Source organism: Chelonia mydas, chromosome 2 (genome assembly GCF_015237465.2).
Source record: "Chelonia mydas isolate rCheMyd1 chromosome 2, rCheMyd1.pri.v2, whole genome shotgun sequence".
Classification (NCBI taxonomy): Eukaryota; Metazoa; Chordata; order Testudines; family Cheloniidae; genus Chelonia; species Chelonia mydas.
The window spans coordinates 66,572,204-66,583,004 of NC_057850.1; the positions used below are offsets into that span (position 1 = coordinate 66,572,204).

Here is a 10,801-nt window from a genome sequence, read left to right on the forward strand (position 1 = left end):
CGGAGGGTCCCAGATTCAGGCAAGCCTACAAAAAGCTTTGTCAGTATCCGTCAGGGTGCATCAGAGTCCTTTCTGGATTTTACCAACAGATTGCAGGAGGCTATCCTCCGACAGGTGGATAATGCTGTGGCCGCTCAGGAGATCCTGTTAAAATTGGCGGTTGAGAATGCGAATGAGGATTGCCGCCGTGCTCTCCAGACGGTGCAAGTCTCTGGCATTTTAGAGCTCTCAGACATGCTACGGGCGTGCCAGAACATCGGCACACAAGCCCATAAGGCTGGAGTTCTGGCTGCCGCCCTGAGAAAAACCGGGAGGGCAGGGAAGCGTTGTTACCGCTGTGGTAAGGAGGGTCACTTTCAGCGGGAGTGCCGCTCATCAAAGGCACCCGCTCGACCCTCAAAGAAGTGCCCCAAGTGTGGGAAGGGCTATCACTGGGCTAATCAGTGTCGTAGCGGGTCGGGAAACCGCGCAGCGGGTACCCCCCGAACCCAGGGCCAAACGGGGGTGTTTCCCACTCAGACAACCGTTCCTCTGCCTTAAAATCCATAGACTCTATGAGGGCGGCGACTGCTGGAAGTGCAGGGCTTGATTTGATCATGCAGGAGGACACTGATTTTCGGCTGCCAGGGGAGGTCTGCGCCATACCTACCCAGGTGACGGGACCTCTCCCTGCCGGCTTTGTGGGTCTCGTTCTCCCTCGCTCTCATGCTGGGAAACAGGGCTTTTTTGTCATCCCCGGAGTCATTGATGCCGACTACACCGGCATTATTAAGGTTCAGGTGTGGACTCATCTTCCACAGTCGCTCCCGCGTGGACGGTCAATTGCACAATTGATTTTAGTCCCCTATCAGGTGCCAGCTGCCGAGGATCGAGCTCGGGGCGGAGGCGGCTTTGGATCAACGTTGTCTCACTCGCCGTCTCACAGCACGTCCTCTCCACTTGTTGCTCTGACAATGTCAGTCCGCCCCTCGAAACCTCAGTTAACACTTCTCTTAAATGATGTTCCCTTCACAGGGCTGGTGGACACTGGAGCTGACGTTACGGTGATTCGTGATCCGGAGTGGCCGGTTAGTTGGCCTACGGTTCCTTCTAAAGAGTTGTGGGGGATCGGGGGTAGTAAACCCGGGCGACAGAGTTTGTCTTGGGTCACGGTCTCTAAACGGGGAGGCCGTGCCCTTGCTACTATCCGCCCTTTTGTGCTCCCTGTCCACCTCAATATTTGGGGCCGTGATTTACTTACAAAGCTGGACACCACCCTCGATATTAATATCTGATGGCTCAAAACCCTCCCTCACCCACATTGCCCTCCGCATTACCCTTGGTATGGCAATCCTTAGAGCCCGTCTGGATTGACCAGTGGCCCCTCCCTCTAGAAAAACTGAAAGCGCTTCATTCGCTTGTGCAGCAGCATTTGCAGGCACAGCGCTTGGAGTGCTCTACTAGTCCCTGGAACACCCCGGTGTTCGTTATTAAGAAAAAATCTGGTGCTTGGCGGCTGTTACATGATTTAAGGGAAATAAATAAACGCATCCAACCTATGGGCCCCTTGCAGTTTGGCTTGCCAAATCCAAATTTAATTCCTCAAACCGATCAGCTTTGTGTGTTAGATTTAAAAGATTGTTTTTTTACCATTCCCCTTTGCCCACAAGATCGCGAAAAATTCGCGTTTACGGTGCCACAATATAATAATCAGCAACCCTCTCAAAGGTATCAGTGGAAGGTCTTACCCCAGGGAATGCAAAATAGTCCAACCTTGTGTCAGCTTTTTGTGGATCGGGCCCTCGCCCCTTTTCGTGCCCGGTACCCTACGCTAAAGGTCTACCATTATATGGATGACATTTTGCTTAGTGGTCCCCAGGTCACGGAACAACAGATTGACTCTTTGTCTCAAATTCTCGGCCAAAATGGCCTGTTGGTGGCACCAGAAAAAATCCAACGCTCTTATCCCTACCACTACCTCGGCCATAAGGTTTTACAAACCTATGCTGCTCCGGTTCGTCCGGCACTAACTCTACCTCAACCCCTAACCCTTGTTAAATTACAACAGATTTTGGGTCATTTAAATTGGATTCGGCCCTATTTTCGTCTCCCCACCTCAATGCTGCAGCCGTTGTTCGAGCTCCTACGTGGAGCCCGGGCACCGGGTGCAGTTATTGCCATCACTGAAGAGCACATTGCCTGCATTCGACAAATTAATGCAGCATTGAGTCAGCAGTTTGTGGACAGACCCCCTGAGGTCCGTCCCCTACGGTTGATTCTTCTTGCCACCCCTCATACGCCCACTGCGGCTCTGTTTGTACCCCGTACGAATGCAGCCGTCTCTATCATAGAGTGGCTGTACCTCTCCTCCACTCCTCCTCGGAATATTTACCCCTATCTAGATGCCCTGTCTGATCTTGTTCGTAAAGCCCGCCACCGTGCAGTGCAACTCACTGGCACTGATTTAGTTGATATTGTGTTCCCCTTGTCCCGTAGTGAATTTGATTCCTTGTGCCACACCTCTTTGGCTTGGCAGGTTGCTCTTTGTGATTATGTGGGAGAAATTTCTTATAACCCCCCAAAAGATCCTCGGTTGGTAATTACCCAAAAGGTGCCTCTAATTGTTCATCGTCTTAGCCACTCTCAACCCATTGTTTCTGCTGTTACTCTTTTTACTGATGGCTCTTCACATCGAGGTGTTGTCACCTATCAGTCCGGTGACCCCCCTCGCTGGCATTCTCGTTTTACACTGCCTCAGCGTTCCGCGCAGCGCTCGGAACTGGCTGCTGTTATTTTGGCCTTTCAACTTTTTGTTGATTGCCCCTTTAATTTAATTGTGGACACCCATTATGTTTATCAAGTGATTGATCATTTACCCCTTACCCTCATTACCCCTCAGGTCGATGCGGACCTCCTTCGCTTATTTTTGTCTTTGCAATATCTTATCTCCACTCGTAATTTTCCTTATTTTGTTGCTCACATTCGCAGTCATACCCCTTTGCCTGGGTCACTCACTGAGGGCAATGCGCGCGCCGATCGCGCGCTACGTGGTCAGGTAAATTCCCTTTTTTCTGACCCCATTGAAAGCCATGCCTTTTTTCATCAGTCTGCCTCAGTTTTGGCCCGGCAGTTTCACATTCCTACTGATCATGCACGTTCCATTGTTCGTTCCTGCCCCCACTGTGCCGCTGCTGCCCCTACCTTTTCTTATGCCGTTAACCCCAGAGGTACCGCAGCGAATCAGCTGTGGCAAATGGATGTCACTCACGTGCCACAATTCCGCCCCTATTCCTTTTTACATGTTTCTGTTGACACTTATTCAGGATTTCTCTGGGCAACCCCACAGCGTGGGGAAGCCACTGCCAAAGTGATTCACCATTTGCTAGCCTGTTTTTCTGTTATGGGTCACCCAAGCCAGATTAAAACAGATAATGCCCCAGCCTACTGCTCCACAGCCCTCTCCACCTTTTGTGCCCGATGGGACGTCCGTCTTAAACACGGGATCCCTTATAATTCCACGGGCCAAGCCATTGTTGAACGTGCCAATCGCACGCTCAAAACCTTGCTTGATAAACAATTAAAACAAGGGGAGCTGCGTCTCCGAACCTTAGGAGACATTCAACAACAAATGCATATCCTTTTGTTTACTTTAAACAATTTAACGCTGAACGCAGATCAGCAGACCCCCGCGGATCGGCATTTTCACAAATCTGAGGTACTGGAAAGACCGCGTGTCTTTTACCGTCAGCTGCCTGATCCGCAGTGGCTGGGCCCAGTACCTCTAATCACTTGGGGTCGGGGATATGCTGCGGTGTCTCTCCCTGCAGGACCGTTGTGGGTTCCAGCCCGGTGTGTGCGACCGGCACTGAAACAGCATGGCATGGCGCCAGGGGCTGCCGAACCCCATACCGGAGTTTCAGCTGACCTTGGAGGAGAACGCAGTGCCTCCCGGGTCGACAACGGCAGGACGGAAACGGAGGAGGCGTAGCGCCCCAAGCCAGCCCGTGACATGGGGAGCAGTAAAAGCATTGGTCGCGGCGGCTCAACGAAGACTGGCAGCAAACCAACAGCCAGACTCCTGAGACTTTGTTTGTGGCGATTCTCGCCCAAATCACTGCTAACTCTGTACTGATTGTATGCTTTTTGTGCCTGCTATTTCCTGTAGGGGTTGGCTCGGAAGTGCATCCCCCGTTACGGGCCCGAATGACATATAACATATGGGAAAGATTGGCTTCAATAGCAAATGTTACCCACTTTTGCTTGTCTAATTCTGTAGAAGCCGGAGAATTGTTAGGTACATGCCTTATTCCAGTATGTCATCACCCTGAGGAGATAGGGAATGAGACGATGCTCGCTGCTTACGCGAATCTCTCTTCCCAGTACTCTGGCATGGCTAATTGGGGCCCGGCCTACTAAATCTTGCCTCACACGGCTATATCCCTCCACACACCGTACCCGGCCGGGGCCAATGATGTCACCTGTGCGCGTGTGGTTAACTGCACTAGTACAAGCCATCTCTAGGCTGGCTGCGACAATTTTTCGGTTATGCTGTGTTTATAATCATTGGGCTTAATTTTTGCTGCTGCTGTGTACAATGTATTCCCTCTTTGCTAAGGCTTTGTAGAGATTCGCCCTGGCAAGTTCCCCGAGTTATGTCCTTGTCTGTTTGGGAGTTAAATTGCTCGCAAAAGCAAATTGACGGCTCCCATGAGAGGGCCGAGTATAATTAAACAAAAAGGGGGAGATGAAGGGCCCATGTTTGGTCCATCCACCTGCAAACAGTCAGGGCACACCCTGACCGTTGTGAGGAGCAACACATTGCTCCGTCCAAGGACGAGGACCAGATATGAACCCTGGGAACTTGATTAAAGGTGGGAACTTGATTAAAGGACAGTAATCGTGGGAAGCTTCCTTGGCTTGGCCTTAAGGCCTGAGAATTAAGAATGTAGTAGATAGAAGCTGAAAAACAAGAATATTAATCAATGTCATGCATTCCTTTGCGGTGAAAGTAGGTAATGTGCAGGGGGGAGAAATATAATAAAGGAGAAGGTGGAAAGCTGACAGGCAGCAGCCCATTTCAGCTGACCAGCTTGCTTGCTTGAATAAATCTGTGTTCTGTCTCATCATTGAACCGCCACAACATGCTATGTTTAATGTGGAGCAGTACTCTAATAGTAATACATGTAATGAAATTGGGAATTTCAGTATAATGTACATTTCATGGTTTGCTTCACTGGAAATTATAATTGCATTTCTAATTTCTTTTTAAATAAATACAGAGTGAATTACTTCAAAATGATATATTATTGCTTCCTTACCACATACCAGGTCATTGAGTTCTTGCGGTAAGATGTTTTGTATTGTACTTCTGGATTATGGGCAATAAATGTGGTATTAAATAAGCGATTTGTAACATTTATAGCTAGCAGTGATATAATTTCCCGTGTTGCGGGTTTTCAGTGAGTTCAGTGCATGCAAAGGAAAGTGGAATGTGAACGATAAAAATAAAATGCTACTGTCAAGTTACGTTGTTAGTGTAACTTGGAAGAATACATTCTGTATTGAACTGATCAATGATTTCACAATATGCTTTCCTCTTGTGTGTTACTGGGACATTACAAACGAGAATATGCTAATTGCATAATTTTTGATAAATCAGTATAAAATTTTTGAAAGAATGACACTACCAATATAATTGGTGAATGTATTTACACTTACAGATAGCCTCGATGAAAAAAAAAACGAATTGTTAATAATTGACCCCTTGTGTGATGAGATGAGATATGAAAGAACATGCCTGAGGAATTGGAGGTGATTTATTAGATACTTACTTTTACAGTGGACATGAACTGTTCCGCTGAAAATTTTTTTAAAGGGAATATAACAATAGTGAGACGAATATCTTCCTGTTAGCTACAAATAAAAATTGAAACAACATGTGCTTGTACTAAATATGCTTAGTAATGGACTTTGAGTGAACTTGTGCGATTTGACTCTGGGGAACGACTTCACAGAATGTGGACACGAAACAGTAGCATGTTGCCTGATTGAGAATGTGTTATTATCAACATGGGGCATGGCAAATCAGGTGATACATTGTGTAAGAGTGAGACAATAATATGAAAGCAAGTGTGTATATATGTGAGCAATAAGTCATTTCAATCATTAATTAAAAAGAGAGAGAACTGATTTGTATCTATGTCCAAAAACCGGAGGGGGAAAAAAAAAGGAAAGAAAAGCTCATTTACGCAGTCCGCTAATGTACTCTCTAAAAATTTCAGAAACTTCATCAAATGATTAACTAGAAAATCCTCATCTGATTGGAATAGTAAAATTGTTCAGCATCCCAGACAAAGTGATGGCCACAACTGCAGACCACTCATCTTAAAGGTATTGAACACCAAATTGCCATTATCATTTGTTATGTATGTGTAATTATCCAGGGTGAAAGTAAATGCCAGAGATTACCAGTGGGCACTGCACCGGCGTCCTTGCCAAGGTGTGTAGGGTGGGCTTGTGGCCCCCAGAAGGGATGGGGTCTCTGGCGGAAGGTGCGGTGCTGGGGGGGCCAGATTCCATCAGACAGCCCTTCCTGACAGCTGCTGCTGCAGTGGCCAGGAGCACCAGGCCCTTGTAAATTGCCGGAACACAGGGCCCCTTTTGCTCCCCAACTGTCAGCAGCCCTGCTAGCAGCATGCAACAGCGTTGCCGGACCCTATGGCAGGGCCGCTGATGTGGGGGGGCGGGGCGGGGGAATGGGATAAAGGGGGCAGCGACGTTAAAGCATAAAGCACTGCCACAGCGGAAGTGTAACATCAGCCGTGTACGGGCCGGTACCGGTGGCCGGTTCTTACCGGTATGCTGGACCAGGCCACTCTCACCTATGGTAATTATGATGTTTATTCTAAATATCAGTGTTGTTAGTTTGCAGAAACGTATTTGCAGCACAAACAACACAAGAGGCTAATACTGCGTTTAGAAGACATATAGCAATTCTTCTAATGAAGGAGTCAGGTAATTACTTTCTACCATGTACTGTGGACTCATTAGGCAGATGTGAAGACAACAGGAAGAGTGGAATTATGTCACGTAGCAGACAGTTATCTTAATACCCCTAAAGTGGGATATCTCACAGGTTTGGTTCTGTAACGGTGACTATGAATCAATAATATCTTTAAGTACACAAAAATTTGAATGGGGTGAATGGTTGCTATTGATCGACCAGTTGAATGAAATTGGTATTTTTATATAGGTGCAGTAAAGTAAAAATTTGAGAAAATATGACTCCCAAAAAAGAAAAAGGTATGTTCAAACAAGTGACTGGATTAAAATATTGACATTAATTAATAAATCAAGATTTGCATTTTCAGTGTTGGTCGTAATGTATTCATCATTTCATCGCGCTATATTTATTTTTCAGAAAGCGTGGAGGACTCCTGCATCTACCGCAGCCTTGTCAACTGTGAAAAGGAAAGTGAGGATTGCACGATGGTAAGAAGCATAGAATTGTATGGGAAATAAATGCCATAAACTGCCTAAGGATCATGATTCTTGTAAAAATTCCACATCAGTAAACATTTTTATCATGCTGACATGTGGAAGGAATAGCATGAGTGAATGCAAAGTATGTGTAACCTTATAACTTCTGTGATTTTATTTTCTCAGTTGTTACATATCAAAGGTCCAGTGTGATTCTTGCAAGAGGTGGGCACATATGCCCTGCATTCCAGAAGGAACCAATCAAGACTACCTGACTGATGAGAAGAAAGAGTACAACTGCAAAAAATGTGCATAGTTCCCTTCTTTACCAGAAAAACAACAACAAAACAAAACAAATAAAAAACAACAAAACAACAACAACAAACCATTGTGTTTAAATGCCTCTTGTTCAAAACATAATGCAACCAAAATAAATGTGTTAATTTATATACCAGATTATAATAATAGTTTTGTATTTGAAAAAAATTATTCTCGGTATTTGTGTCCATGTGTATAATGCAAATTATAAAAGCAGCAAGGAGGAAGCAAATCGTGAGTGTTTTCGACCAAAAACCCCATCCCTCCTGATTCGCAACCATCCCTGGCTCAGTGACAGATGCATGGGCAGCAAAGGCATTGGAAATAAGCAAGGAGGAAGCCAGTGAAAAAAATCAAAGGGACCACTCTGGAATCACCTTGGGCTCATGGGCATGCTCCGGACCCCCAAACCTTACCTCCCTTTTCACATACTCACACACAAAATGAAGCAGCACGCCTCAATCATCCAATAAATCAATTTGGCACATTAGCAAGGAGAAAGCAAATCGTGAGTGTTTTCAACCAAAAACCCCATCCCTCCTGATTTGGAACCTGGCCCAGGTGGTAGCAAGTCCCGAGAAGTAGCCAAGATGGTCACTTTTGCTGCACAGAAAAGTGCACCTAGATGCAAAAGGGGAGAGTTACTATTTGTGTCGTCTCACCAGGGTTGCCACCTGCACTTGGGCTCCCTGGCGTCGGCTGGGAAAATGCCTGGCTGAGCCTTTTGTTACCAGCGCTTCCCGCGTTCAGTGAAGCGCAGGGTTCTCTGCTGGCCCTTGGGGCAGAGTCCGTGTCCTGCCCCTTTCCCCCTGGGCACTAGGGGATGAAGCTGGAGGCCTCCTTTCACTCCTCCAAAATGGTCCCCATGTGCTTCACAGCGCGTAGCTTTCCTGCCAGACTCGCTCCCACGCAGTGCAGCACGGTAATTGCTACCAGATTTTTTGATAGGAACAAATTCTTCTATTACCCGAACAAGGTTGAGCGTAGCTTCTCAAGTCCCTACCATAGTGATTTCCTCTCTTGAGATAAAGGGCATGGCTACACTTGCAGACGTAGAGCGCTTTGAGTTAAACCAGCCTTCAGCGAGCGCAGTAGGGAAAGCACTGCAGTGTGTTCACGCTGACAGCTACAAGCGCACTGGCGTTGCCACATTAGCAGCTCTTGCAAAGGCCACAGAGAGCAGTGCATTGCGGTAGCTATCCCAGCATGCAAGTGGCTGCAACGTGCTTTTCAAATGGGGGGGGGGCGTGGAGTGTGACGGGGATGTGTTGTGTATATGTGTGGGGGGGGAGAGAGTGGGTTTTGGTGGGGGCTGAGAGCATGTCAGCATGCTGTCTTATAAGTTCGGACAGCAGCAGACCTCCTTCTCCCCCACCTCTCTCTCTCACACTCAACATTCCACACTAATGGTTGCTTTGTCTCTGAGCAGATAAGCAGCCGGCTGTTAGAAATGGAGCTTTCAAAGGGCATATCCGCATTCCTAGAGCGAATTCAAAACAATGAGAAGAGTGGCCACTTGACTTAAGAGGATTATGGGACGTTTCTGGAGGCTGATCAGAGCACGGTAATGCAACACCTCGTTCACACTGACGCCCAGGCATTTCAGCCAAGGTGCAAGAAGCATTAATCTTCTTGCCCAGGTGGAGTACCAGGAGCGCTCTAGCCATGGAGTCAGAGTGCTCTACGTGCCTTGCCAGGGTGGATGGGTCGTGAGCTAGGGCACCCAGGGCTGCTTTAATGCACTCTAACTCGCAAGTGTAGCCAAGCCCTAAGTTTTGTTCTAGAACTAGAGTCTTCTTTAAGTGGGCAGAGGTGTCTTGCCTGTTTGTCCATTTTGTATACAGTACACATTGTTTCTGTTCTTTGTGCCTTTTAAGTACATGTTGGTCTCTCTCAGTGATTTGTGCATTTGTTATAGGTCTTTTGTCTTCTCTCTTTTTATTTATGGTGTACTTTTTCCTTCCTAAATGCTTTGAGTTAGATGGTGCACAACTCTTCAACAGGTTTCAGAGTGGTAGCCGTGTTAGTCTGTATCAGCAAAAACAACAAGGAGTCCTTGTGGCACCTGAGAGAATAACAAATTAATTTGGGCATAAGCTTTCATGGGCTAAAACCAACTTCATCAGATACATGGAGTGGAAAATACAGTAGGAAGATATATATATATAGTCCATGAAAAGATGGGGGTTGCCCTACCAATTCTAACAAGACAATTCAATTAAAGTGGGCTATTATCAGCAGGAGGAAAAATCACTTTTGTAGTGGTAATCAGGGTAGCCCATTTCAAACAGTTGACAAGAAGGTGTGAGTAACAGTAGGGGGGAAATTAGCATGGGGAAATTTAGTTCTTAGTTTGTGTAATGACCCATCCACTCCCAGTCTTTATTCAGGCCTAATTTGATGGTGTCCAGTTTGTAAATTAATTCCAGTTCTACAGTTTCTTGTTGGAGTTTGTTTTTGAAGTTTTTTTGTTGAAGAATTGCTACTTTTGTCTATTAATGAGTGTCCAGGAAGGTTGAAGTGTTCTCCGACTGGTTTTTTAATGTTATTCTTGACATCTGATTTGTGTCCATTTATTCTTTTGCATAGAGACTGTCCGATCTGGCCAATGTACATAGCAGAGGGGCATTGCAGGCACATAATGGTGTATATCACATTGGTAGATGTGCAGGTGAACGAGCCCCTGATGGTGTGGCTGATGTGGTTAGGTCCTATCATGGTGTCCCTTGAATAGATATGTGGACAGAGTTGGCAACGAGGTTTGTTGCAGGGATAGGTTCCTGGGTTAGTGTTTGTGTTGTGTGGTGTGTAGTTGCTGGTGAGTATTTGCTTCAGGCTGGGGGGCTGTCTGTAAGTGAGGACTGGCCTGTCTCCCAAGATCTGTGAGAGTGAGGGATAGGTTGTAGATCCTTGATGATGCGCAACTAAAACCTCTCCAGCACATCATCAAGGATCTACAACCTATCCTGAAGAATGATCCCCCTGCCAAAGAGATGCACCCTTATATAACCTCCTACTAATTTAG

The 10,801-nt window shown here is 46.5% G+C and overlaps 1 long non-coding RNA gene across 1 annotated transcript; it reads left to right on the top strand.

Annotated features, from left to right (window-relative positions):
* The first annotated feature begins 6,933 nt into the window (after window positions 1-6,933).
* On the top strand, window positions 6,934-7,789 carry LOC122464238. Its single transcript, XR_006288180.1, has 2 exons — window positions 6,934-7,470; window positions 7,661-7,789. It is a non-coding gene; the product is annotated as an uncharacterized LOC122464238 (long non-coding RNA).
* The last annotated feature ends 3,012 nt before the right edge of the window (window positions 7,790-10,801 follow it).